The following is a 16,306-nucleotide window of genomic DNA, read 5'->3' as shown; positions in this document are numbered from 1 at the left end:
GCTTCTTTGGCAGCGCTCGCTTGGTCCTTCGGGACATGGTACGTGGAGAAGAGAGAAGGTGGATCAGCACTCGACGACGAAGGGCGGGCAACCATCAACGGCTCTGCAAAGGACACGGTAGCCCGAGCAGCATTTCTCCCCTCAGAATCAGTGGTTCAGGTGCTGACACAACCTGAGCAGCCTTCTCAACAGTCGCCTTCCTGCTCCTCCTCGGCCTCAGTGGCGCTTCATCGTCATCGTCAGGGAGATCGATGATAACGCTAGGTGGAGCTGCAGAAGAAGTTCAAAGTCAAAAATAAAGATCCAATCGACCGAAAGCGAAACTGCGCAGATCATACCAGGATGAGAAGTAGCAGCATCTTCCATTTCTTGATCCTCATGCCTGGCTGAAGTTTCAGAAGTACCAGCACTGCGATCTCAAAAATCAGTCGGTCAGCAATCGAGTCGACCAAGAATATATCCATGTTAAAAGGAAAACATGAGTTATGCTGTTACCCAGAAACAGTCGGAATCTCCATCCTCATATTCGATAGGGCCTTCGCGGTTTTGTCGGGGCCGCTCGGGGTTGCTTCGACGCCTTCTCAGTCGGCGCCGGTGAAGTCATCCGAGGGCGTTTCGTCGATTTCCTAGCAGGCACAACTCCCTTGCCACGCTCGACCGCAGGGTCGTGGGCGAGCTTGGAGCTTCTTTCAGAACGGGGAGGCACAACTTCCTCCTCCTCTTCCTCCTCATCGGAGCCTGCATCTTCATCACCCTCATCACCATCTGATTCCCACTCCTCCTGACTTTCACCTCCACTTCCTTCCTCCTCCTCGGCCGGTGCTTGCGCCCCGTTGGGCATCGAATACAACTCAGTGGTCTCCTGAAAGACAACAAGCAAGACAAAAGTCGATCGACTGATCCGCGATGAAATAGAACGGACGGAACATGAGTACAATTGGAGAAAAGTGGTCATACCTTGTCTGCCTCATAAGATTGGTCGAGTGGCGGGATCCTCCTGGCTCCACGAGGGTTGTCCTTGTTCCCTGTGATGGCAGTCATCCACCTCTCCAGTGTGGCATCGTCGACATCCTCTGGGTGGACCCGAGTGGTGTCTTTAGTACCAGAGTACAACCACATCGGGTGGCCCCGTTACTGGAGTGGTTGGATGCGCCGTCGAAGGAAAACCTCCAGAAGATCCATGCCAGTCACACCATCGCGAATAAGCTGGACTACCCGCTCCATCAGCATTTTTACCCGAGCCTTCTCCTCCGGAACTACTTTCAGAGAGGATGGCTTGTTCACTCGACTCATAGAAAAGGGAGGGAGCCTAGTCGACTGCCCTGGCGTCGGCTGGTCTTGGCAGTAGAACCAGGTCGACTGCCACCCTCTGACTGACTTGGGAAGGGTCATAGCCGGGAAAGCACTCTTACTCCTCATCTGGACCCCAAGACCCCCACACATCTAGATTACCCGAGTTCTCTCGTCATTTGGGTTGGCCTTTTTCACCGTCTGAGAGCGACAAGTGAATATGTGTTTGAAAAGGCCCCAGTGCGGCCGACAACCCAGGAAGTTTTCGCACAAAGATACGAAAGCGGCGAGATAGGCAATGGAATTGGGTGTAAAGTGGTGAAGCTGAGCCCCGAAGAAGTTCAGAAACCCTCAAAAGAAAGTATGCGGCGGCAGAGAGAACCCACTATCTACATGAGTTCCTAAGAGGACACACTCACCCTCCTGAGGCTGCGGCTGCCACTCCGTCCCCGCGAGCCTCGCCGCCCCGTGCGCAATCAGACCTTCGCTGGCCAGGTCGTCGAGATCCTTCTGGGTAATGGTCGAGCGGATCCAATCACCCTGGATCCAACCTTGTGGCAGGCGGGACCGCGGCGAGGATCCGATCCGACTGGTCGCTCTCCCCTTCACCTTCGCCATCGCCTTCTTCGCCCGCTCCAAAGTCGCCGTCCTCTCCTTCACCATTGTCGCCGACGAGGATGGGGCGGCGCAGCGGTGCTGAGCAGTTGGCGAACACAGCGGAGGAATCTGGAGACGAGGGAGGGGAAAATGAGGGAGCACTGCTAAAAAACCTCCACCCGGTCCCTTATATGGACTCGCTTCCGAGTGGCTGACGGGTAGGCCCGAGCAATCCTGTCAAATCCTAAAACAGTCACGCAGGCGATACGTGGCAAAAAAGGCGGCGCAGGAATCGAGGCGTCTCTGCCTTATCCCATCCGAGTACCGCGGTCTTCTCCGCTTCGCGTGCTTCCCAAAATTCAGATCCCACTAAATCCGCTAACCACAGGACAACTTGTCAGACGGAAGATCTCCTGCGATCCGTCACTCGGAAATCTCCAAGTTCATAAAGTTCACTCGACAGATATGAAGAATGGATCAAGGCGACTGAAAGAAAGTTGACATCCTCACTTGAAAGTCATTGATCCAGAGCAAAACACCTTTACAACACCAGGAAACAGGTCAGAAAGATTGCCAACTCCTTCCTCACTCAAACCTCGATCCATTCGGGGGCTAATGATGAAGTCATGTACCTAGGGTAGGGTCATGGACCTGTCCAAGGTACCCTCCCCGAGGACATCTTTTAGAAGAAGCCGTCTTCCAGTCGACCAAGAGGGACTCCACTCGACGGACTAGAAGACACTCGACGAACCTGAAGACACTCGACCATGAAGACTCAATCGACCACCAGGAGTTCAAGATCTACTCTGAATCCAAACGGTCTGTAATTAAGTAGTCTTTATGGTCATGATGACACTTTATGTAAGGCGTTACCAGTAATGCCGGACCTTAATGTACTTTAACCCTCCGCTACGTGGACTGGCTGGGGTCATGGCATCCTCTATATAAGCCACCCCCCTCCACTGGTAGAAGGGTTGGCACCCCTGTAACTCTCACACATATAATCCAGTCGACCGCCTCCGGGCTCCGAGACATAGGGCTGTTACTTCTTCCGAGAAGGGCCTGAACTCGTAAAACACTTGTGTGCACAACTACTCCATAGCTAGGATCTTGCCTCTCCTTAGTACCCCCCTACACTACTGTCAGACTTAGAACCACGATAGCAAGTTTTATGTGGGAGAGGCATAAGCTAACATACTTTCTCTTCTTGGATCGTACGCACTTATGATTGGAACTCTAGCAAGCATCCGCAACTACTAAAGATCATTAAGGTAAACCCAACCATAGCATTAAAGCATCAAGTCCCCTTTATCCCATATGCCACAACCCCCTTACTCCGGTTTATGCTTCTATCACTCAAGCAACCCACTATAAGCGAATCATGAACGTATTGCAGCACCCTACAGCGGGAATTCCTCATGCTTGCGCGACACAGAGGGCACAATAGGACAACAACATAACCACAAGCAAATTAAACCAAACATAGCAATTCATCAATCAACGGTAGGACAACAAAAATCTACTCAAACATCATAGGATGGCAACACATCATTGGATAATAATATGAATCATAAAGCACCATGTTCAAGTAGAGGGTACAGCGGGTTGCGGGAGAGTGGACCACTGAATATAGAAGGGGGAAGGTGATGGAGATGTTGGTGAAGATGACGGCGGCGTTGGTGTAGATCGCGGTGATGATGATGGCCCCCGGCGGCATTCCGGCGCCACCAGAAGAGAGGGGGAGAGATCCCCCCTTCTTCTTCTTCTTCTTCCTTGACCTTCTCCCTTGGTGGGAGAAGGGTTTCCCCTCTGTTCCATGGTCTCCATGGCGTGGGAGGGGCGAGAGCCCCTCCGAGATTGGATCTGTCTCTCCGTCTCTCTCTGTTTCTGCGTTCCCGATTCTGCCCTTTCACCGTTTTTTATATTCCTGGAGATCCGTAACTCCGATTGGGTTGTGCTTTGGACACGATTTCAATCCAGATATTAGCTTTATTGTGGCGAAAGAAGGGCACTAACCTCCTTACGGGGTGGCCACGAGGGTCAGGGGCGTGCCCCCCCTGCCCTGTGGGCCCCTCGAGCATCGTCTCGTGTTGACTCCACTTCCTAAAATTCACATATATTCCAAAAAAATCTCCGTCGGTTTTTATCCCGTTTGTACTCCGCTTGATATGGGTTTTCTCCAAAAAAACATGCAACAAATAGGAACTGGCACTGGGCACTGGATCAATATGTTAGTCCCAAAAACAGTATAAAAAGTTGCCAAAAGTATATGAAAGTTGAACAGTATTGGCATGGAACAATAAAAAATTGTAGATACGACGGAGACGTATCAGCATCCCCAAGCTTAGTTCCTACTCGTCCTCGAGTAGGTAAATGATAAAAAAGATAATTTTTGATGTGGAATGCTACCTAGCATAATATTGATCATGTAATCTAATCATGGCATGAATATTAAGACACGAGTGATTCAAAGCAATAGTCTATCATTTGACATAACAACAATAATACTTCAAGCATGCCAACCATGCAATTATGTCTTATCAAATAACATAGCCAAAGAAAGCTTATCCCTACAAAATCATATAGTTTGGCCATGCTTCATTTTCGTCACACAAAATGCTCCCATCGTGCACAACCCTGATGACAAGCCAAGCAATTGGTTCATACTTTTTAACACACTTCAACCTTTTCAACCCTCACGGAATACATGAGCGCAAGCCATGGATATAGCACTATAGGTGGAATAGAGTATGATGGTGGAGGTTGTGTGGAGAAGACAAAAAGGGAGAAAGTCTGACATCGATGCGGCTAATCAACGGGCTATGAAGGTGCCCATCAATTGATGTCAATGCGAGGAGTAGGGATTGCCCTACAACAGATGCACTATAGCTATAAGTGTATGAAAGCTCAAACTGAAAACTAAGTGGGTGTGCATCCAACTTGCTTTCTCATGAAGACCTTGGGCATTTGAGGAAGCCCATCATCGGAATATACAAGCCAAGTTCTATAATGAAAATTCCCACTAGTATATGAAAGTGATAACTCAAGAGACTCTCTATATGAAGAACATGGTGCTATTTGAAGCACAAGTGTGGTAAAAGGATAGTAACATTACCCCTCTTCTCTTTTTTTTGGCAGGCTTCTTTGCCCCCCTTTCTTTATTTAGGCTTCTTTGGCCTCTTTATTTTTTATTTTTTATGGGGCAATGCTCTAACAATGATGATCATCACACTTTTATTTACTTACAACTCGATACCAGAACAAAGATGTGACTCTATATGAATGCCTCCGTTGGTGTACCGGGATGTGCAATGATCTAGCGTAGCAATGACATCAAAAAATAGACAAGCCATGAAAACATCATGCTAGCTATCTTACAATCATGCAAATCAATATGACAATGAATGCGCAAGTCATGTATATGATGACGATGGAAGTTGCATGGCAATATATCTCGGAATGGCTATGGAAATGCCATAATAGGTAGGTATGGTGGCTGTTTTGAGGAAGATATAAGGAGGCTTATGTGTGATAGAGCGTATCATATCATGGGGTTTGGATGCACAAGCAATGTTTTCACCAACTCTCGAGGTGAGAAAGGGCAATGCACGGTACCGAAGAGGCTAGCAATGATGGAAGGGTAAAAGTGCGTATAATCCATGGACTCACATTAGTCATAAAGAACTCATATACTTATTGCAAAAGTTTATTAGCTCTCGAAGAAAAGTACTACTACACATGCCCCTAGGGGGATAGATTGGTAGGAAAAGACCATAGCTCGTCCCCGACCGCCGCTCAAAAGGAAAACAATCAAAGAAACACCCCATGCTTCAAATTTGTCACACAATGGTTACCATATGTGCATGCTACAGGACTTGCAAACCTCAACACAAGTATTTCTCAATTTCACAATTACTCAACTAGCATGACTCTAATAACACTTCATCCACACAAAACTTCAAAAGCAAACTCGGTAAGTCCGTTAGTATAATAAAGCAAATCACTACTCTAAGTACTATTGCAAACCAATTCATATTTTATTTTGCATTGTGTCTACTGTAATATAACTTTTCCATGGCTTAATCCAGTGATAGAAATTGATAGTTTCATAAAAACAAGCAAACTTTGCATCAAAAACAGAATCTGTCAAAAACAGAACAGTCTGTATCAATCTGAACATTCACCATACTTCTGTACCCCAAATTTTTTGCCAAAATTAGTAAAAACAAACAATTTGTACAGAAAGACAGTGCAAAAAGAATCAGAACCATTTGACGTTCCAGTAAACAATGTAAAATCGCGCACTACAAACAAAGTTTCTGTCCTGCACTGTACAAATCAAACAGCATTGTAAACATCCTAAAGGAAAACCTTGGCACATTATTTTTATAATACAATGGAATTTTACAAGGGGATAATTATTTTTGATGAAAAGTTTCTGTAATCAAGATTCACAAAGTTTCTGTGAGCATGAACAAAGTTCAAGGAGCTCTCCCACTTCAACAATGCTTGTCTTTCTCACTTTCACTTTCCTTTTTGGAAAGTTTTGGGTTCCCCTCTTTTTTTTAAACTTTATAAAAGCACTCAACAGAAATAAATAACTCTCTAAAACTTCCGCGTTGTCTCCCTGGCAGCGCTTTCTTTAAAGCCATTAAGCTAGGCATATAGTGCTCAAGTAATGGATCCACCCGGATCCCGAGGTATATCAAAGCCAATTTTAATTAACAATGATTTGTGATTTAGTAGTGAGCACAAAGTAACATATATCATGCAACAACAAAGTCTGACTCTCTTCCTATGCATCGGCATGTCATAAAAGAACAATTCATGCACACCAAGTAAAGGCCAATGCATAGTATAAACAGTTTCTTGCAATTTTATCATATGGGAAACATAGAGAGGTGGAGATATAGTTCCTCTCTCGTAATAATTGCAAGTAGGAGCAGAAAGCACATGCATATTATATCTATCAAAATCATCATGTGTAGTAGTAAAACGCAACCCATCAATATAATCCTTAATAAGGGCAAACTTGTCCGATATAGTGTAGTAGGAAGAATTCAAAAAGATAATAGGGCTATCATGTGTGGGTGCAATAGCAACAATTTCATGTTTAACATAAGGAACTATAGCAAGTTCATCTCCATAAGCATCATTCTCAGACCCCAGCCGTCTGCCCGCAGTCGACCGTGGTCTCGGGGACTACACCCAGTGGGTGCACTCTGCGTGCCCCCACTGGTGTGGAACCCACTCGGATCAAACTATTCCGCCGAGTGAAAGAACAATGAAGAGACATTCGACAAAGACCCCCACTGAATCAAACATCCGATGGCGGTCTCGGGGACTACACCCAGCGGGTGCACTTTGTGTGCCCCCACTGGTTCAGAGACACACTTGACTCAAACTTGGTCGACTCAAGTGGAAGAACTATTCAACAATAATTTAAAACACCCAATGGGTGATTGGATAAAAAGTGCAGACTCATGATAGATGGACATAAAAGGTTCCAAAACACTCATCCAGGGACATCTTACAAACAATGAATCAGCAGCTCACAACTACTATATCATAGCAGGGCAAAAATCAAATTGAAAGATCAGTAGGAAATCAACTGACCTTGACATTAACATGCAGAGCAGAGCTAGCATTATAGGCAGCCTGGCTGGCCTCGTGCACCACCTTCATCTGCTCCATCATAAGGTTTGCTTGGAGTATGGCTTCCTTGGCTGCACCCGCCGGGTCATCTGGGGTATGATGAGCAGCAAAGAGCGACGACGGTAGTACAGTCGGAGCAATCACATGATCTGAAGCATGGAGCTGCGCAGGTGAAGCAGGAACGTGAGAAATTGACGACGAAGGACGGTTGGTCGACACAGGATTGGCAAAAGAAACAGTGGCCCCAGTCGGATCTCTGGACCGCTGGACCACCATTTCCGACGCTGATGTCGATTGAGGCTCCAGGCCGATAGGCATTCTCCTGCTTGAAGCCCTACCCCTCCTTCCCGTATTCTTCTAAGGCGCTTCTTCATTGTCGTTTGGAAGTTCAATGACGTCTCATGGGGCTGCACAAAAAGCAACCATAAGAGCTCAGTCGACTGACAATTCAACCATCAAAATAAGCACAAGATTGCAGAATTGTACCCGCTTTGGAAGTAGCCGCATCTTCAGTCTCTTCATCATCATGAGCCTTGTCAATGTCCATGGAGGTCCCAGAAATTGCAGCACTGAAAAATTCAAAACCCACTCGGTCAGAGCAGAAGTATGAGTCGACAGTAAAATACAGAAAGACAGAACACCTACACAGAAGCGACAGGAACATCCATCTTGATCTTGGGCAAGGTCTTCCGAGGCTTTGAAGGGACAACCTTGGGCTGCTTGGCGACCTTTTCTAACGGCTCCGGAGTCGAAGTCCGAGTGCGCTTGTGCACTTGCATGTTTGGAGCCGCAGCCTTGTTGCGCCCACCTGCTGGATCATGAGACTGCTTGGATCGGCGCTCTGCGCGGGGTGGTGAGTCTACTTCTTCTTCATCGTCCGACTCATCACTCTCTTCATCATCATCATCATCGGGAGATTGCCAGTCGGCACTCTAGTCCGCGCTCTCCACTCCCTCCTGGGCTTGCTCCTAGGCTTGCTCTCCATTTGGCATCGAATACATCTCAATATAAATCTGCAAGGCAAGAAGTTAAACAAACATCAGTCAGATTCAAAGATGGTCGCAAGTCAGAAAGAAAGACACTCGATAATAAGGACCAGACCTTGTCCAACTGATTTTCGGCGTCGAATGGGTTGACTCTCCTAGCCCCCCTGGGGTTGTCTTTGTTTCCAGTAATGCCCGTCAGCCACAGGGCCACCGTCTCACCGGTGACCTCCTCTGGGTGGACCTGAGCGGTGTCATTGGAGCCCGAATACATCCACATCGAACTAACACGGGCTTGGAGTGGCTGGATGCGTCGACTGAGAAACACTTCCAATAAATCCATGCCAGTCACGCCCTGACGGACCAATTGGACTACCCGCTTGACTAGCATATTCGTTTCTACTTTCTCTGCTGCAAACACGATCGGTGAAGAAGGTTGCTGGACTCGACCTAGGGTAAAGGGAGGAAGACCGGTCGACTGACCGGGGGTCGGAATGTCTTGGCAGTAGAACCAGGTCAACTGCCACCCCCTAATCGACCCAGGAAGTGTCATAGGGGGGGGGGGAAGTGCTCCTCTTCCTCATCTGAATCCCTAAACCCCCGCACATCTGAATCATGTGCGTCCTCTCGTCAGTAGGATTTGCCTTCTTCATAGATTGGGAATGACAAGTGAAGATATGTTTGAAGAGACCCCAGTGTGGTCTATAGTCCAAGAAATTTTCGCATAGAGAAACGAATGCATCAAGGTATGTGATGGTGTTGGGAGAGAAATGGTGAAGCTGGGCACCGAAAAAGTTCAGAAAACCTTGAAAGAAAGGATGAGGAGGAAGGGAGAAACCACGTTCGACATGGGTGGTGAGGAGGACGCACTCACCCGCCCGCGGCTGAGGCTCTATCTCGTCACACGACAGCCGCCAAGTCCCGTTAGTGATCAAGCCCGTGGCGGACAGATCTTCCAGATCTTCTTGCCGGAGCGTAGATCGAATCCAGTCCCCTGGATCCAACCAGGCGGCAACCCGGAGCTCGACGACGATCGCCGACCCGTTTTCTTGCCCGTTGCAGTCGCCGTCGCTTTCTTCATGCGCTCGAGGGCCGCAGTCTTGTCCTTCACCATTGTGGCGGACTGCACACGAGCGAGGCGGCAGCGTCGAGAGCAAAGGAAGAGCGATGGAGAAGCAGAGGAAGAAGGAGGGGAATGGGGGCACGTTGTGCAAATGCATCGGCCTCGGCGCCTTTTATGGTCCAACTTCCGAGTGGCTGACGCGTGGGCCCGAATGATCCTGTCAAATTCCGCAACAGTCGCACACCAGATACGTGGCGAAAAAGGTGGCGCCCCTGTCTATCCGTTCCATTTACTGCGGTGCACTCCTCCTTGCGCGCTTCCCCAAATTTTTGGATCACGTGAGATCCGGGAACCGTAGTAACCAATCGCACCAAAGATTTCGCATCATATCAACACTTGAAGATTGCCAGCATAAGTTCTCGACGACCTCTGAATCGATCAAGGCGACTGAAATGAAGTCAAAGTTTTAGCATGAACCTCGAGCTCAGTAAGAATGCTGATGAAGCATAAGAGTGAAGACAGGGTCAATTTCAACTCTCTTTTCACTCGGACCTCAATCCATTCGGGGGCTAATGACGATGCCATGAACCTAGGGTGGGGTCATAGGCCTGACCTATACGCCCTACCAAGTTCACTACCCTAGAATCAAGGACATTCAAAGTATAGCAAGAAATAACGACAAAAGTGTCCATGGAGTGCAATCCACTCGACCAGTCACCTCACTCGGATACCCCCAATTTCACTCAACCTGGATGAAGTCATTCGACCATACAGAAAACCACTCGGAGTACAGAAGACCTAGAGTCGCTCAGGATGGCAACGGTCAGGCGTTCACTCCGTAATCTTAAAGATCATTAATAGCACTTTATAGCTGGTGTTACCAGTAATGCCCTGTCTTAATGTACATTGAACCTTGTAAGGGAGGACGGCTGGGGTCCTGGCACACTCTATATAAGCCACCCCCTCCACTGGGACAAGGGTTCGCACCCCTTGTAACACACACCCATATTCCAGTCGACTGCCTCAGGGCACCGAGACGTAGGGCTTTTACCTCCTCCGAGAGGGGCCTGAACTCGTAAACTCATGTGTACAACCTCGCCGTAGCTAGGGCCTTGCCTCCTCATACGTACCCCTACTCTTACTGTCAGACTTAGTACCACGACACCTCCCCGCCTTATTCTCCTCCTAAATGTCTGAGCAACAGTGCATGACAATGAAGGACTTCTTCGCCAACTTCTTGTACACCACACAAGCACGAGTAGGCTACAAAGTGAAACAATGTCGACAATGCATATCCGTCTAGTGAGAAACAAAACAATACATGTCCGGCTAGTGATCAACAAAACTAAAGCATATCCGGCTAGCGATCAACTTACTTGCTCGGTGATTTGTGCACCGCTAGACCACTTTGCGATGAGATGCTTCAAGTGCCCGCAATACTTGGACACGACCTCTTGGATGGTGTACCGTCGATGGTTGAGGGACTTCCATTCACGGTTGTGGATGACCGCGTCGTAGTAGGGCTTTCTGCTTGTGTTCGTAGAACCATATGTGAATGTTCCTCCAAAAGGTTGTGCCTTTTTTCTCCATGCCATGGATCAGATCAATTCTAGTGGCCAACCATGCATTGCACAACAACTCGTTCTCTCACATGTTGAAGCTTTCTGCTCTACTCTTCTTCTTCGGATTGCCGGCTGTACCATCTGGATTATCGTCGTCGCTATCCTCCTCCTTATCCCACCTCCGGCTGTCGCTCCCTGGTGGCCCAATGCTGGTGATCCTGTGTGCCATCGCCGGTCTAGGTGGAGGACTGCTGCATGGCCGTTTGGGTGTAGGACTGCCGCTGCTGGTAGTTGCCTGACTGGGTGGGATCCGAGTCTTCCACCTGCTCATCCTCATATCCCCTCCTCCTCCCTCGTCTCCGTCGTGGATGATGTCGAGCATCTCCCTGTCTGCATCATATGCTGGCTCCCCGGCCACTGTCTGCGCCCGGACAAGCTGCGATGAAGAATACTCAGGGAAGTGCGGCGCCACGTTAATATCGACGATGTAAGGCACCGTACCAGCGGGGTTTTTGAGCTGCTTGGCGATGTAGTAGTACAGAGGCTTGTGAGGCTCTGGCCACGGTGTTGTCTGTACTATGGGTGCGTCCATTTGGCGGCGTCTGCCATAGCTGTGCGACCGCCTCGTCCTCCACGACCTCGACGCCCATCGTCACCACCAGACCCACCGGCGGCCAACCGCTTCTTGAGATCTCCTTTGCAGCCTTCGCTTTGACGTGGCGAGTTTTCCGCGTCGTCGAGCTGTTCTTCTGGGCGAGCGTGATACTTGGATCCTTCGGCACCTCCACAACTCCATCTCTGACAGGTTCTTTGACGATTTCATGCGTCAGCGCCGGAAGGAAGGAGAGGGTGGAGAAAAGAGCCGGAATTGGACGGAGAGCGGCGGAGAATGGCAGAAGAGAGTGGGGAGTTTTGGCGCGGAAACAATGGGGATGCTACAAAAGTGTGTGCCCCCCATATTTGTCTCCGGTTTGCGGGCCAGACCATGCCGCGGACCGACACAGAACCGTGTTTGATGACTTCTGCGGTCCGGACAGAGCGGTCCAAACGGTTGCGGGAGGTTTGCGGGTCGGCCTTCGAGATGCCCCAAAAAAGAAAGGGGATGAAGATAGATGCGTTAGGGCAGAGGATGGAGAAGACAGTTCGTGCCATGGAGAGAAAAGGCATTCGCATGGAGGCACACATCAAGCGAATGTTTACAGAAGCTGCCGTATCTTTGTAACTGCTTTAAGATCTATGGGAAACCATAGTAGGTCGGCTGCCTTCCTTGAGGAGCTCCACCGGAAGATCTCTCCAGCCTCCCTTCCAGTGGTAGTGGGTGGCGATTTTAACCTCCTGCGTGTGGCAGAAGACAAGAGCAATGATAATGTCTGCTTTGCGTGGATGCAAATGTTCAATGATTTCATTGCTGACCTCGGTCTCCATGAGATCGATAGGATTGGTGCCAGGTTCACCTGGACCAATAGGCAAGCCTCCCCGACCCAGTCTGTCTTGGACCGGGTCTTAGTGTCCCCGGATTGGAACCTCCGCTGCCCCTTAGCCTCCCTCCGCGCCATCACGCGGATTGGCTCGGATCATGTCCCCCTGCTTCTCTCCTCTGCGGACGAGCGTCCGTCGGTCACCCCCCGATTCCGTTTTGAGACTTTCTGGCTCTCCCAGGCCTGGTTTACTGACGCGGTTTGCGCTCGGTGGATTGAGGCTCGTGCCCATCCTCACCCTCGACCCCCTTCGGCCATTGACCCGTGGCACTTCTGTGCGAAACGCGGTAGGCAGTTCATGAAGGGATGAGGTGCGAACTTGGGTCGAGACTTACGGGAGCGGAAGAAGGTGTTGTTATCTGCGATTCAGGCCCTCAACCTGCGGGCTAATGCGGTGGGTCTTTCTTCGGACGAGTGGCTTTCTCGATATGACCTCCACCGATGAGGATGCCTATTGGCGCCTCTGTGGTGCCCAAAAATGGGTCTTGAAGGGCGACGTGAATACGGCATACTTCCAGGCCATCACCAATGGCCGCCGTAGACGCAACACCATCCCCCTCTTACGGGATGGTGGGACTCTCCTTCAAGACCCCCGCGACATCCGGGCCCACGTCGACAGTTTCTATAGATCCTTATTCTCTACCGCTCCTAGAAGCGGCATCTCTCTCGCCCCCGATTGTTGGATGGTTCCCGGTTGGTGTCTGTCTTGGAGAACGCGGCCCTTACGGCCCCATTCTCCGAGCATGAGGTATGGGATGCCATCAAGGGCATGGACCCATCTTCGGCGCCGGGGCCGGATGGCCTCCCGGTCAAATTTTTCCAGACCTTCTGGAACGTGATTAAACCGGAGGTCATGGCCATCTTCGACGAGTTCTACGTTGGCTCCATAGATCTCGGGCGCCTCAATTACGGGATCATCTCTCTCGTTACCAAGGTCCCTGGGGCGTCCGACATCCGCCAGTTTCGCCCGATCACGGTTATTAATGTGATCTTCCGGATCCTAGCCAAAGGGTACGCCAATAGGGTGACCCTGCTGGCTGACCGTGTGACTCACCCCAACCAGTCGACCTACATTAAGGGTCGTTACATCCTGGATGGGGTCCTTGTCCTTCATGAAGTCCTTCATGAGGTCCGCGTCAAACACCTCAAGGCGGTTTTTCTAAAGATTGATTTCCACAAGGCCTACGATACGGTTAGCTGGTCCTTCCTCCGGGAAGTCCTTCTTCGGAAGGGCTTCGATGACCGATGGATCACTAGAGTCATGCAAATGGTCTCTTGCGGTCGCACGGCTGTGAACATCAACGGTGAGATTGGCCCTTTCTTCCCCACCCTTTGTGGGGTTCGACAAGGCGACCCCTTCTCCCCGTTCTTGTTCAATATGGTCGTGGACGCGCTTGCCTCCATTCTGGATAAGGCGAAAGCCGCTGGCCATATTCGTGGGATTACTCCCCACCTTGCCGATGGCTCCGGGATCTCCATCCTCTAGTATGCTGACGACACTATCATCATGGTCGAAGGCTCGGAGACGGACATCGCCAACCTCACGTTCCTCCTTCTCTGCTTCCAACAGATGTCGGGCCTCAAGATCAATTTCGACAAGAGTGATGTTATGGTGATGGGATACTCCCCCTCTGAATCTCTGGCCATCGCCAACAGACTTAATTGCCGCTTGGGCTCCTTCCCCACAACCTACTTGGGGACGCCCATTAGTGACTCTCGGCTCACCGTCGCGGACTTGCGCCCCTCCGTGGTCAAGCTCCAAACGCGGAGCCCTGGCAGGGGAGGTGGCTGTCCAAGGCGGCCCAGACTATTCTCATCAACTCCTCCCTCTCCAGCCTCCCCTTGTTTCTCATGAGCTTCTATAGCCTCCACGAGTCTCTCCACAAGGAGATCGCCAAGTTCAAGTCCCGCTTTTACTGGGCGGGCGACAACGACAAGCAGAAGTACCATATGGTCAGCTGGCCTGACATCTGCAAGCCCAGGGAGCAAGGTGGCCTGGGCATCATGTGCTCTAAACGGATGAATATCGCCCTTCTCTCCCGCTGGCTTTGGCGCATCTCGCAAGGTCACAGTGGCCTCTGGCTTGACATTATCCGGAACAAATACTTGTGCGGATAGCCCCTCGCCTTTTGCCAGAAATCTGGCGGTTCTCAGTTCTGGCAGTCTATTGTCCAGCTTCTCCCGGTCCTCCGTATCGGGACCTCCATCTCGGTGGGATCCGGAATATCGACGCTCTTCTGGTTTGATCGCTGGGCCGGGGACACTCCCTTTGCAGCCCGCTTCCCCGACCTCTTCTCTATCTCCGTCGATCCGGTGATTTCTGTTGATAGGGCCCTTCTTGATTTAGGGCGCCTTGCTTTTCGACGGCCTTTTGGTCCCTTGGAATCCGCCGCCTGGCGTGAGTTGCTTGACTGTGTTGCTCTCCATGAGCCTATGGTGGATGGTGGCCCGGACCTGGTGCGCTGGCGCCTTGAGCCGTCGGGTCAATTCTCCACCAAGTCGCTATACCTGGCCATTGCCCCATCTTCCGCCCCTCCCCCTATCGATGGTGTGGTCCACCCGCGTACCCCTGAAGATACGTATCTTCATGTGGCAATGGATTCGCGGTCGGGCCCCGTCCGGGGTGGAGGTGCGCAAGCGAAATGCCCCGGGTACTGGCATCTGTCCGCTTTGTGGGGTCCCCGAAGACTCGAACCACATTTTCTTCTCCTGCGTATCCGCCCAGTTCCTTTGGAGCTGCTTTCGCGAAGCTGTCGGTGGAAATTGGTGCCACACCAATTTCCCGGACTTATTTGCCGAACTCCAGATGTCCCCCGTGACTTCTCGTCACATTAGGTGGCTTGAGATTGGGATTCTTGCCTGGACCCTCTAGACTGTCCGCAATAAGCTTGTGATTCAGCGCACTCCTCTTCGACGGGCTACTGACGCTCTTTTCAAACTCTCGGGTTTCTTGCAGCTTTGGCGGCCGCTTAGCCGCCCCCCGGACAGCGACGCCATCTCAGCCTTCATCGCCGACCTCCGCTCGATGGCCATCCGCCTGTCGCCGCCGCCTCCGCCGCCACCACCGGAACCAGACTAGACGCTTTCTTCGTCCGGCGTGTTCTGTTTTTTATTTTTTGGGCTTGTTGAGCTGTGCCCTCAGCAGAACCTATGTACTTTGTCGTGAAACTTGGGTGAGTGTGCGTGGACTTGACTCTGTATGTGTGCTCTGTGGCGGTTTGTTTTATATATAAAGCGGGATGAAAGCCTTTTTCGGTAAAAACAATCAATGACTACTGCAGCTTTAGTTTTGAGTCTCTAAAATTTTGACGTCATATTTTATCAATTCCTATTTTCTTAGGGATGAAGAGCTGGCGTGGCAGTCGATAATTAGGTCAAGGTCAGCAAACCTGGTCTTTGGATGACACATCATCGAATCCACTTCTTAAACTGCCTGAAGGTTCATTTAGACCGGATCGACGAGGTGAGGGTACTGATTTCGGAAATTTAAACATTGAGATTCATTTGGGTCGCGCTCTATAATCTCACGGTTCAAAACATACTTCACTTATTCCAGCATCCTGGGTGGGATCCTCTTGCAGCGCTTGGTAATAAGCCGGTCACGTAAATAGCTGCCAACGGCCCCACACCGCACGGTCGACGGCGTGGTCGCTGGAGCGACTTGCTACAGTCGGTTTT

This window comes from Triticum dicoccoides, chromosome 7B (genome assembly GCF_002162155.2).
Source record: "Triticum dicoccoides isolate Atlit2015 ecotype Zavitan chromosome 7B, WEW_v2.0, whole genome shotgun sequence".
Lineage (NCBI taxonomy): Eukaryota > Viridiplantae > Streptophyta > Magnoliopsida > Poales > Poaceae > Triticum > Triticum dicoccoides.
Note: the sequence above shows the minus strand (reverse complement) of the source record.